Raw genomic sequence first — 14,371 nt, forward strand, 5'->3', positions numbered from 1 at the left:
AGTGTCCGGGTGTGAACTGGCTTTAATATCATTAATTTTTGATGCCAATGTCAGAAGTCTTTTTTTTTTTCAAGGTAGTCAATTAACATCAATTCACTTTACATTTCTGACATACTTGTTGATGTCATTTTTAACATCAAGGTGCCCACTCGGACTTTTAAGTTATTGGATGACAATCTTTGGGTTGATTTGAAACATACACTTACCGGCCACTTTATTAGGTACACCTGTCAAACTGCTTGTTGACTCAAATTCCTAAACAACCAAGCACATGGCAGCAACACAAACAAACGATCTGCTGCAGTTCAAACCGAGCATCAGAATGGGGAAGAAAGGTGATTTAAGTGACTTTATTATGGATTATCATTCTTTAAAATAACATTGCTCTAATATGAGATTACCAAAACTAACTCAGAATCGTATTATTATAATTCAAACTTTGTATATACTATTCCATATATTATAATTTATTGTTTTTTTTAACCTATTCAAGATGTTTGACAATGTTAAAATAATATGTTGCATTTAGGCATGTTTTTGACTTATTTATAAACTATTTATAGACATAAAGTTAAATAAAAATTTATATATAGAGTGCACTGACTCTCACAAGTGTATCTCTAGTTATTTTGTGTGATTAATATATTTAAATAAACTGCAAACAAAAAAGTAAATAAACTTTCCTCTGATTCCTTCTTGAATCTCTTCCCTCCTAGTCACATACCTGTCTGATGGCTCATTATGCAGCTCATTATGCAGGTCTTTGTCTTCTCAGGTGTGACTCACTGCATAGTAATGATAGTTCACACCTTCCCGCATAAACCAATTTCACTCAAAAAGTGACTTAGAAAATTTAATTCATTATATTGTTTTCTGTGAGCAAGTGAACAAGATGATTCTCACATCATTTTGAAGCAAAAACACCAGACTACCAGATCCAGTTCTCAAAAGTCTTGTGCACAAATGTTCTCTGTGTGTTTCACGGCCTTGTTTCAGTGACTTCAAAATTTTTGTTTTACACTAACCACGCATAAACGTTTCTTTCTCAAAAACACAAACACATACAAACATGCTGCTTAGGTATTATTGTAGCCCAACTTGTGCTGTTTACAGTGTTATCACACTTTAGCCATTTATATGTTATATGTTAAGATACTGAAAACAACACAAATGTCAGTGCATGTCAAAACTTCTCCAGAGCCCCCAAACACCCTCAGACCCCAGAGGGTTAATGTGGCATAGTTTTTGGTGCCAGATGGGCTGGTTTGAGTATTTCAGAAATTGCTAAGTTTCACGCACAACCATCTCTAGGGTTTACAGAGTAGGGTCAGAATTTGATGTCATCAACATGAAAGCATGGATCCTTCCTGACTTGTATCAACAGTTCAGGCTGGTGCTAGTGGTGTAATGGTGTGGGCTTCTTGACGCACTTTGGGTACCAATTGAGCATTGTGTCAAAGCTACAGCCTACCTGAGTATTGTGGCTGTTCATATCTATCTCTTTATGACCACAGCGTACCCATCTTCTGATGGCTCCTTCTAGCAGGATAAATAACGCGCCATGTCAAAAAGTGCAAATCATCTCAGACTGGTTTCTTGAACATGATAAGTAGTTCACTGTACTCAAATTGCCTCCACAGTCACCCGCTCTCAATCCAATAGAGCTTTTTTGGGATGTAGTGGAACAAAAGATTCGCATAAATGGACATGCAGCTGACAAATCTGCAGCAACTGCGTGAAGCTATCATGTCAATATGGACCAAAATCTCTGAGAAATATTTCAAGTACCTTGAAATCTATGCCACGAAGGATTAAGAAGGCAAAAGCGGGTCCAACCCAGGACTAGAAAGGTGTACCTAATAAAGTGGCCGATGAGTATATATAGTGTTTCAGTAGTTCTAGTGTATTTGCATGTCAGCTTTACTGCAATGCCTCTCTGAAAGTGACTATGAAGACATTTTATAAAGTTGCCCAAGTATTGAGAAATGTGTCCTAAAAAAGGAAAAGTGTGCAGGTCAAAAGCGTCCATTTTTCCACAGCTACAATATGCCTCGTGCAAACAGTCCAGAACATGCTGCATTTTTAACGTGTGGTACTTTAACCCATTTCATTAACGGCCTCTATGCCATGCATATGTAATCCTAATAGATGCCCTGCCTTTAAAAACACACAGCTACAAGGAAGTCCTCCTCTCTTCTCGACTAATGAGGGCGCCACTTAAGAAGGAGGATACAGAATGTTTGCAGTGGGGGGAAATTTTCCGCAGAAAGGCTGTTTGAGTTTCTGCAAGAGCTAAAGTGGGGCATTCGCAGCCAGGCCAATGCGTATGTGTGTTAGCCATACAATATAAGAGAGTACATTATATCAGCCTCTGGTTAGTCTGAGGCAGAGAGTTATCAGTAGCCCATTAACCACAGGATTCTGTGAGAAGGAGAGAGAGAGGGAGAGTGGAGGAAAGCTGCTGGTTTGTCTGAGGTAGAGGACAGAAACAGCCCATTAGTCAGCTTTGGAAGATGGAGGCTGCTCTGATCACTTCTCCTCAAGGTTATTTTGCTCCTTGTGGACAGAGATGAGAGAGTAAAGGGGGAAGGGAGGGAGACATTTTTGCTGTGCCGCACTGGACAGTCACTCAAACTGCATCAGAGAGTCTGAGAGTGCAGATGCTCAGGAAAACTCTGCAGTGTTTGGGGCTGAAAAAAGGCTTGGCATTTAGCCTGTGTGTGTGTGATTGGATTTTAAGGGTTTTGTTAAAAGAAATTGTACAGCTATAATGAAGGTTCTTTCATTAGGTACTCTCCCTCATGTTAGGTTTCTTGCATAGAACACTAAAGGTGAAGTTTGATACAAATTCCCATTAAGAGAGAGAGTCGTCCATATAACTATATTGCACTAATAGCATCATCGGTGACTATGAATAAAAACCTTTTTTTTTTTTTACTGAAAATATGGCATTAACTACATTGAATGAAGCAGTTGGGTGTCTGAAAGACTCATTAATAAGCCTCTTAGGCTCAGCCGTTTATTTGATACAGTAAATATCCTTAAGGCTATTTTGATATATTTTAAAATATGTTATTCCAATGATGCAAAACTGGATTTCCAGCATTATACTTGAGAAACTATCTATCTGTCTGTCTATCTATCTATCTATCTGTCCGTCCGTCCATCATCTATCTATCTATCTATCTATCTATCTATCTATCTATCTATCTATCTATCTATCTATCTATCTATCTATCTATCTATCTATCTATCTATCTATCTATCTATCTATCTATCTATCTATCTATCTATCCGTCCATCCGTTTGTCCGTCCATTCATCTATCTATCTATCTATCTATCTATCTATCTATCTATCTATCTATCTATCTATCTATCTATCTATCTATCTATCTATCTATCTATCTATCTATCTATCTATCTATCTATCTATCTATCTATCTATCTATCTATCTATCTATCTATCTATCTATCTACCTATCCGTCCATCCGTCTGTCCGTCCATTCATCTATCAAACTATCTATCTATCCGTCCGTCCGTCCGTCCGTCCGTCCGTCCGTCCGTCCGTCCGTCCGTCTGTCTATCTATCTATCTATCTATCTATCTATCTATCTATCTATCTATCTATCTATCTACCTATCCGTCCATCCTTTTGTCCGTCCATCCGTCTGTCCGTCCATTCATCTATCTATCTATCTATCTATCTATCTATCTATCTATCTATCTATCTATCTATCTATCTATCTATCTATCTATCTATCTATCTATCTATCTGTCCGTCTGTCCGTCCATTCATTCATCCATCCATTCATCTATCTATCAAACTTTCTATCTATCTCTCTATCTATCTATTTATCTACAAATCTGTCTATCTATCTATCTTTCTTTCCGTCCGTCCGTCCGTTTTTCCATTCATCCATCCATACATCCATCCATCCATCTTTCTATCAAACTATCTATCTGTCTATCTATCTATCTGTCCGTCCGTCCATCAAACTATCTATCTATCTATCTATCTATCTATCTATCTATCTATCTATCTATCTATCTATCTATCTATCTATCTATCTATCTATCTATCTATCTATCTATCATCAGAAACTCCTTTGAAAATAATGGGTAAAATAAATTGTCATATTTGCTGTCAATGCAGTGCTTGTTATCCGGTCTGAGACCCACTTCATATCGTATATCTATCAAGCTGTGAAGATCACTTATTTTTAAAGAAATCGTATCTTAAACGTAGCAATTTTTAATGCTTTTAATTCTTTTTAGCCCTGAGGCTCGCTGGCTGAAAATTAAACATTTGTGTGCATATACAGCATTTGTTTCTTATTTCACAAGGTCAAAACAACATCCAAAACAAAAGTAGCCACATGAATACAGTAGAGAGCTGGTACAGATGTATCTGCACTGTACGATCACTCGCATGAGAACCCCACCTCATTGTGCCACATCAATTCTATGAGTTTGCACAAACCAGCAATGCCATACTGTCCATAGCAAATAGAAAACAATTTAAAGAGTCAGCAGCAGCCACTGCTGCATTGTTGTTCACATGACTAAACCATTTATTTTTATTTTTTTGTATCTCCCATCAAGAAAAATCCTGAAATGGCAACATTGTGGTTAGTAGAAGAGGTCCAGATGTTGCACTCACTGGTAGCTGAGGAGCAGATTCAGTGAGAGCTGCATGGGACGACCAAAAATTGTAATGTTTTTTCAGGAAGTCATGGCAGTAGAGGTGGTGGAGCTACTGTGATAATCCCACCCACTTTAAATGCTACTAAACTTGCCACCTTCTCTGTTGGTTTGTGTTCACACTGTCTTTTTTTCTTCTGAATCGCACTTGCGTCATCGAGCTGCTCTTGTGTGTATGGCTGTTGCTAGGTGATGGACACGAAAGCAAAGCACCAGAATGGAAAGACGTACGCACATCATGGTCGCTCTGCTTTTACTGAATCTTTTGGCTTTGGACACACAGAAATCGACTTATGTCCATTATAAACGTTCAGAACATCACACGATGTCTGCAGAAGCTGTATTTGGAGGAGAGGAGCACACATTATTACTGTGATTGCCCTGACTCAGTCCCGCTTGTCACATAGGTACAATACGTGATACACAAACACACACACTTGAATGAAGGTTATGAAAACTATAGTTTGTTGTACAGTTGGCGGTTCCGTACCCCAGACCACCTCTTTCAGGTAGACTCGGGTACGGTTCACAAGTGTGCACCCAAGTTCAGAAGACACTAGCTAAACGTAACGTACTCTATTGTCAAATTAACCTGGGTGCAGACCAAAAGAACTAGTGTGAAAGTACCCTAAATGCAAACCTAGCTAAGCAAAACTGAACTGAAGCAAACCGAGCCATGTCAAGACATACCATACTGCACAGTGAAAAAGCATCTTTACTCTACTAACTCTTAACTGAGCATTCATTCATTTTCCTTCAGCTTAGTTTCTTATTTATCAGGGGTTGCCACAGTGGAATGAACCATTAACTATTCCGGCATATGTTTTAATAATAATAATAATTCCTTACATTTATATAGAACTTTTCTGGGCACTCAAAGCACTTTACACAATGGGGACCACAGAGAGTCAGGACCTCAGTTTAACGTCTCATCCGAAAGACGGCGCTCACTGAGCAGTATAGAGTTCCCGTCACCATACTGGGGCATTAGGACCCACAAAGACCGCAGGTTGGGCGCCCCCTGCTGGCCTCACTTACACCACTTCCGGCAGCAACCTAGCTGTCCCATGTGGTCTCCCATCCAAGTTCTGACCTGTCACAGCCCTGCTTAGCTTCAGTGGGCAACCATGTGAGAGTTGCTGAGAGACAGCTGCCGGCTACACAGCGGATGCCCTTCCAGCTGCAACCCAGTACTGGGAAGCACCTATATACTCTGGCATCCACACAAACACACTCATACACTACACCCAATTTAGTTTCCTAACTGAGCAGTCTACTAATACTCAAATGGATGACACACAGTTAGAATGACATGTATTTTCATTCAGAATATCAATATTAGAATTAGATTTTAGGGTTTTGGTTTAAAGGTATTTACTAGAAATGCATTAAAAACACTACAATGGGGCATTCTACTGTACTGGGTTCAGAAAAAAAAGTGTTGCCAGCTTGGGTGGGAAAATATCGATCAGCCCTGTGACTGGTTTAGCAGGTTTATTTTAAGACAAACTGAACATTTTCTGAGTTCATTTTCGCATTTAACACAAAATCCATGTATCATGCTCATAAACATGCCAGTCATAAGGAAGTTGATTAGCTAATCTTTATGTGATTGGTCTACTAGGTTTCTGTGGTGCAACAACGGAGAGATTTATGGGAGAGGTTTACGAGTGAATGGACTACTTATGTGCGCCGCGGTCAATATGTTTGTACTGTAAATTGTGGCTCTCTTCGCTTTCTTGTGCCTCTGAATGAGATACGGCAGTCGGAGGGTTGACACAGCGCTGTGCTAAGGTGGAGGGCCTCTAAGTGGCCAGTCCTTCCAGCTGGGTCCAGCTTTTCTTCTCTTTCAACTGCTTCCCAATGGCAGATGGACCCACAGCAGAAAAAATCAAGCCCTGTGCACAAAGAAAGCAGTCCTTTGATATAACTCCAGTGTGTGCTGCAGGCTCTCGGGGTGGAAAGCCCTGTGTTCTCACTTCCTATAGCCTTATTCACATCCTCCTGTGACATTTTTTTCCATTCCTAGTTCCAGTTCAAAAATTATATCCAACTGGTGGGGACACAGTGTCTATTGAAAGACTCACAATGAGCACAGGTGAGGGAAGCGTGGTGGAGAAAAGAATCCCAAGCACACACACACCTCGGAACTGTGGGACAAGATTTGTCTGCTCTGAGTGAGGGTGATAATTGAAAGGCCATCGGCCCTGCACTGAGAAAGAAAGAGTGGAGGGGAAAAAGAAGGGTACAGGGAATGGTGGAGAGATGTACTGCCATGAAAGAGAGGAGGCCCAGATATTGGGCTCCCATCAGGCCCCGGGGCAGCTGGTTGTCACGACCACCAGACTCGGAGGCCATCGGGGCAGCTCCATCAGAGAGACAGCTCTGAAATCACACACGACAGAGGTGAATGAAGCTGTTTTTCCCTCTTAATTTCATTTAATTTGCCATAACAGTTCCCCTCATCTCACATTATATTACAAGGGTGAGCGAGGACTAGGGAGAGAGAAAGACGAGGGATGATGGCTCACAATCCACCAGCACCACCAAGTGGTTTCAGAAATACAATCAAGTGAGGAAAAGCAAAACAAGCATGGATTGTGTTTTTACTAATTGTTGAGCATTTATTTACAGTTTGAACACTGATTGTATATAATAAAGCAGCTATGGATTATGGTGATTATAATACACCCAGTTGTGATATTAAGTGCATTAGCTAAATAAATGTTAGGGTTAAGGTTCCACACTGTGGAATTAGCAGTTTGTAGACAAATATAATTTGTGTTTGCAATTTATTGAGTCAAATCTTGTTTTTGTTTTGGGTTTTCTATGTTGAAATGTTTATTGAAAAGATTGCGCAATTGATTGGTTGGTAGATTGGTAGATTAGATAAATTGGTAGATTTGTAGATAATTGTGTCCACAAATATTTAAATGCTTAATAATAAGAATAATTGTGATGACCCCTTGTGGTCCTTTTCTGTTGGGGTGTGGGTGTCTGTGCTTGTGCGCACGAACATGCGTGTTTGTGTGTTTACAGGTCCAACTGACTGTGCTGGGTTTGGAAACAACGGTGTATGTTTGGTTCTCCACATGACCCGAACGAGAGTGAAGTTTAGGGGGCTGGATGTAGCAGAGGCCAGCTAGTGAAGTGCTGTGCAGGTAAACCTTACTCCTCTGACCTCTAAAGATGCTCTGCTGACAGATGCTAGAGGCTATGGTCTTGGTAGAGCAACTAAATTCCATGCGGAAGGTCGTCGGTTCGATCCTACCTCAGAGCAGGTTGGGTGGTGTTGGACCAGTGGGGTTACACAAACTTTTTTCTGTGAAGAGCATAAATCCAAGCTTGTTTGAGAGCTGTGGGCCGAAGGCAAATATAGCGAATTGGATTACATTAAAGTTGCCATGCAGGGTCATTTACATATTTATGTTATAATGATTAAAAACAAAAAGAAAAAAAGATTATTTCAACTGCATTTTCTGATGCATTGATTTTTTTTTTGAAAATGTATTTTATTTTAACAAACTTTGCATTGATTTGAATGACGATGTCTTCTCCTTTGTCCCCAATTCATAAAGTTTACACTACACTCTCAGAAATATAGGTACAAAATTCGTCACTGGGGCGGTACCTTTTCAAATGATACTTTATATACCTTAAAGGTACATATTTATACCTTAATGTACAAATATATACTTCATAGTACCTTAAAGGTACAAAAGTAAACTTTCATTCATTCATTCATTTTCTTTTCGCCTTAGTCCCTTTATTAATTAGGGGTCGCCACAGTGGAATGAATCGCCAACTCATCCAGCACGTTTTTACGCAGCGGATGCCCTTGTAGCCACAACCCATCTCTGGTAAAAATCCATACACACTCACTCACACTCATACACTATGGATAATTTAGCCTACCCAATTTACCTGTACCGCATGTCTCTGGACTGTGGGGGAAACCGGAGCACCCGGAGGAAACCCACACGAACGCAAGGAGAACATGCAAACTCCACACAGAAACGCCAACTGACCCAGCCGAGGCTCGAACCAGCAACCTTCTTGCTGTGAGGCAACAGCACTACCTACTACGCCAGGTACTGACCCAGTGACAGATTTTGTACCTTTACTTTTGCACATGTATGTACATTTTTTTAAAGATCTTTTTCATTCAATTTAAACATTTAATTTCATTTTTGTTTTTTTGTTTTGTAGCTCAACAATAAAACAAACAGACAAAAGGGTACATTAAAATAGAAATAAGAATCTCTGTTAAAGTCATTCCCCAACCCTTCCCAATCATTTTCCCTCTGGCAGGTCAAATCAAAGGATATAAAGGGTCAACTTTGGCTCACGGGCCCTAGTTAGGCATCTCTGAATTAAATAATAATTTAAAGTTTTCAGGTAAAACAATTGTAGACAACTCCATATTTTAATGACAACAAAACTCCTTTACACAAATATTTTTATAACAATAATAATTTTTAAATCAAATAAAAAACTACTTGTACAAAAAATTTATTTATGAGTGTCCTGACCCTAAATTTTTAATTGAAACCTAATACTAAAAGGGATTCAGTCATATAAGATTCAGTCTTTCATTTTCTTTTTGGCTTAGTCCGCTTTTTAATCAGGCGTCGCCACAGACGAATCAACAGCTAACTTATCCAGCATTTGTTTTACTCAGCGGATGCCCTTCCAGCTGCAACCCATCACTGGGAAACACCCATACACACTCATTTACACACATACGCTACGGATAATTTAGCTCATCCAATTTACCTATCATGCATGTCTTTAGACTGTGGGGGAAACCGGAGCACCCGGAGAAAACCCACACGAACGCAAGGAGAACATGCAAACTCCACACAGAAACGCCAACTGACCCAGCCGAGGCTCGAACCAGCGACCTTTTTGCTGTGAGGCAACTGTACTACCCACTGGTCTACATTATATATCTAAAAAAGTAAGAAGAATAAGAATAACTAGTTAACCAATTATGACATGATAAGAATTTTAGATCATCTGGTGCATTACAAACACATGCAAAGAAAAACTGTAGGACAAACTACCCACTGCTTAAGTATGTTTTGTTGGAGAGCTGAAGTTTGCTGCCTCTCTTGTTGTGTGGTTTTTGATTTCAGACCTGTTTCCACATCCCCTCTCTGATCCAGATCAGAAATCTGCTTTGCCGGAATGTAACTGAACTTCATGTTGCCCTTTCCCCGCTGACATGACCTTTTATCTCACACCTCCTATTGTTACTTGATTGCCAAAATGTGCAAAAAGAGAGATTCATATTCCCTTTCATTTTACTTCCGGCTGTGAAGCAAATCACTCGACTCGGTGGGTTATTTCGATGATAAGAGTTTAAGAATGTAGGGGTCTCGATGTGTGTGCTTAGAGGCATCGTTCGTTTCGGTTTGTTCTCGGAACAAAACTGAAAACTCTGACACTTTCCCTGCTGCAGACTCTGATTAAGTGCAGATAGTGGACTGCACCCATTGAGCTGCCAGATCTTTTATGTTCTCCGAGTGCTAATCTTCAATACCGGACATGGGAGATCTTTTATAACATGGTTTGCACACATTCGGCTATGGATTACATAACCCATTACATTCATCAGGGAGATATGAGATGACAAAGTAGGTTCATAGCGGAGTTCTTTTTCTCCGAAAACATCCATATTGCTTCAATTTCATCTTTCAGGCTGTACAAATGGTTTTTAGATCAAGTAAATCATGCTGAGAAACAGCCATGATTTAGCTGATTATTGGAGCTAGTGTAGTATAATGTCGTTGGGAAGTTTGAGCGGCGTTAAACTTTCAGGAACACGAGTAATTCATTTCTTGCAGCTTTTTTTTTTTTTTGTTACAGAAATCAAAAGATTTTCAGATGTGAAACCAACAATCAAAGCAATTTTCTTCAAAAATCAATAAATAAATAAAAGGCCTAAAATGAGAGAGAAAGGTTTCTTAATGCATGCTGGGAAAGTATACAAAATATAAGTATACAAAATGTTATACAAAATGTTAAGATGTTGCATTGTTTCATTAAAGCTTTTGACATTTTTTTGTTTCTCACAACTTAGTTTTGTTTTAAAATTAAATATTAAGAGTGTTGTGTTGTGTGTGTCCTGCATTGAAGCCAATTACATATTTGGATTTTTGGTAGAGGCTTAGAGTACGTTTATTGAAGGTACACTTTTCAACATTGTGTGTGTTCCCTAGGATCCAACTCATACTTTATAACTATAATGTAATTTTCTACCTAGTCACTATTATGTAGATCAGGGGTTCTCAACTGGTTTGGCCATGCGACCCACATTTTCACATGGTCATCAAGCCGCAACCCACATTTTTGGGAACTAAAATACAATTTTAGGAATTATACTTAATTTTTATTTATTTGTTAATATAAACAAGTAGTGACAGATACATCATAAGAAATTCACCAAGACTTAAACAATATTTTATTGCTGTCATTTAACAAAATGAATCAAATTATAGAAATATTACAAAGTAAAAATGACAAATACTGTTAATAATAAACTGTTAATAAAACATGTTTTCTGGTTTCTAAATGTTGTTTGTTGTCGTCAATATATATCCATACTTTACATACTCTGGGTAGTACTTATTTGTTGCAATAATTAAATGAAATCCGCTTGTTAAGTGTGACGTCACGCGAAGCGGCTTCCGGGTCCAAGCGCTCTATTCAACTGAATGGGGAGACTCATGAAATGGTAATAATAAACGTTTACAAAGCGATTTAAGGCTTTCAAAAAATCACGATCGCAGTATATATGTCCATGCCTAATATCCAACGGCCAGAAAGTGATTAATTTTTTTATAAATTATTGCACTTTTTGGTATTTGTTAAGCAGCAAGCCCAGAGATTGTTGTGTACACTATGACTTTATATAAAATTAACTTTAATGTGTGAAATGAGTGGCGGCTTGGACCCGGAAACAGTATTACATACGTCACCACTTAACAAGCGGATTTCACATGTCAAACGGTAAGGTTGTCATGCACGCATTTCAAAATAAAAGTCCGGTATAAGCAAAACAAGCTAAAAATTTTACTTTTGTTGTTTTTTTCACACACTCCCCGACCCACTGAAAATGTTCCCCCGACCCACTTTTGGGTAGCAACCTACCAGTTGAGAAACACTGACTGTTTTTTTTTTTCTTTTTTGTAAACTCTGTGTTTAAACATGGTCCTATCATCAGCACCCTCCAATTCCCTTCTTACATGTAACAGTGTTGTGCTAGTTACTGAAAAATAGTAACTAGTTACAGTTACTACACTGTAAAACCCAAAATGTTAAGGTAACTCAAACCGTTTGAGGAAAACTCAAACCAAAAGAGTACTCATTCATTCATTTTCTTTTCAGCTTAGTCCCTTTATTAATCTATTATTTAGTTACTGTCAAAAGTAATTTACTGTCAAAAGTAATGCCATTACAGTATCGCATTACTAGTACCACGTTATTGCCCAACACTGGTAACACATACCTGTCAACATTGGTATGTGAAAATAAGGGATATGCCCACCATAATAAGGGATTCCCCTAACAACGTTATAATGAAAGCATTCGACTGCTTTCCTAACTTTTTATGCTCATTTAAGACGAAATTAGTTGTGTTTGGAAAAAAAAAACACCAAGATCAACATCCTTATATGTTATTATTATTATTTACATGTGTATGTCTGTATAAACATGCACCCAAAAGCCAGACTTTCTCTCCGCTTCAAATTGCGTGTACAGAATCCGTTTGGGAAACAGCGTCTGTTTATCACTATGGAGCACGTCAGCTGACAGTCATGCACCATTATATGACTATATATGTTTTGAGGATTGTATAGGATGGGCTACGGCACCTGTAATCAAAAGGAAATGGAATCGCGCCGTTTTTAATATTTATTTATAAGTGTTTTCATTCCTAAACAAAGCGAAAGCACAGAAGACTCATGTTTTAGAGCAAGGGGCGACCCCTGGTGGTTTGGCGGTATGGGTTGCATATAGGGAGACTCGGCTGTTCAGAGAAAGACTGAAAATACGGGAGAAATACAGGAAAATACCATTACGGGATGATAGCGGGATAGAACAGTAAAATGTGGGAGAATCCCAGGAAAAACAGGAGGGTTGACAGGTATGGTAACATACTCGTAAAAAGCCACACCCACACATAAAACAGAAACGCACACACATAACCCAGAATATGTTCTGCAGGGGAACATAACAAGCATGACATTCAGTTTTCTATAAGTATGGTTATTCTCCTTTTAGCTGCATCGAGAGGTCCTGCTCTGGTATCTGGATGGACTGTCCTAAATTGAGAAAATGGAAAAGTTCCCGCGTAAGTGAATCCAGAGCTCCAGTAACCTGGACGAGGGCCAAGCAGGTGAACTGTCAACTCATCCGGGGCGGTGGGGAAGATTAAACTGCTTCAGGAAACTGCTAAAAAGTGGGCCAAGAGCTTTTCTGCAGCACCAAAGCCCTTCCTCGACCCCCTTTTTTGCTTGTGCTCCCCTCAGGGCTGTCAGAGCACACAGGCTTGATCCGGTGGCACAACTCAATTACATTACCTTAAGTAAACAGGCCAGTCAAACGCTCCGCCCTCCTTTGTTAACTCAGGGCCTCTCGGGCAGCCTGATGTGCGCAGGGGTGAATTAACATTTGCTCGCACCATCTGCAAATGGCAGGCCGTGTCTGCAATGGGAAATGAAAATGCAGCAGGCGGCCGACTCCATGAGATGAAATATTTGAGCAACTTCGATTAGCAATTCTATTCTGGTCTGGGTAACATTTGCTCGGAGAGAACGTGCAAGATTGAAAACGTCCTGAGATCCACATTTTGCAGACATGTGAGTGGATCACGCATCTGTCAGCACTGGTTGTACTCTTGCGTTTCTGTCACATTTGTCTTCGTTTTGAATGGTTAGAATGTGCTGGGATGAGATTTAAAGAACAAGTTCACTCAAAAGTAGGCATTTGAGACTCATTTTCTCTTAAAAATGGGTTAAAAATAAGGTGAATTTACAAACTTTTGGTTTTAAGAGATTAAATGGCTGATCTGTGTAATCCTATTTGTTAACAATAACATCAATAACATTATTTAACATCATTATTATAGTAATATTAACTGTGATACTTGCAATGCATATTTAGTATAGCTATCATATACAGTTGAAGTCAGAATTATTAGCCCCCTGTTTATTTTTTTCCTTAATTTCTATTTAATGAAGAGAATCGTTTTTCAACATTTTGCACATAATAGTTTTTAATAACTCATTACTAATAATTTATTTTATCTTTGCCGTGATGACAGATCATAATATTTTTCAGGACACTTCTATACAGCTTAAAGTGACATTTAAAGGCTTGACTAGGTTAATTAGGGTAACTAGGCAGGTTAGAATAATTAGGCAAGTTATTGTATGATGATGGTTTGTTCTTTAGACTATAAAAACATATAGCTTAAAGGGGCTAATAATTTTAACCTTGAAATGGTGTTTAAAAAATTAAAAACTGCTTTTATTCTAGCTGAAATAAAACAAATAAGACTTTCTCCAGAAGAAAAAAAAAATTATCAGACATACTGTGAGAATTTTCCTGCTCTGTTAAACATCATTTGGGAAATATTTAAAAAAGAAAAAAAAAATTAA

General features: G+C 38.8%; 1 long non-coding RNA gene across 1 annotated transcript in view; it reads left to right on the forward strand.

The window, feature by feature from the left end:
• Nucleotides 1–14,060, forward strand: part of LOC141386170 (uncharacterized) — a 197,707-nt gene extending 183,647 nt beyond the window's left edge. Inside the window, exons 3-4 of the long non-coding RNA XR_012407604.1 lie at nt 7,743–7,864; nt 12,993–14,060. This is a non-coding gene — a long non-coding RNA (uncharacterized lncRNA). The remainder of the gene's footprint in view (nt 1–7,742; nt 7,865–12,992) is intronic.
• Nucleotides 14,061–14,371: the final 311 nt, after the last annotated feature.

This window comes from Danio rerio, chromosome 6 (assembly GCF_049306965.1).
Source record: "Danio rerio strain Tuebingen ecotype United States chromosome 6, GRCz12tu, whole genome shotgun sequence".
NCBI lineage: Eukaryota > Metazoa > Chordata > Actinopteri > Cypriniformes > Danionidae > Danio > Danio rerio.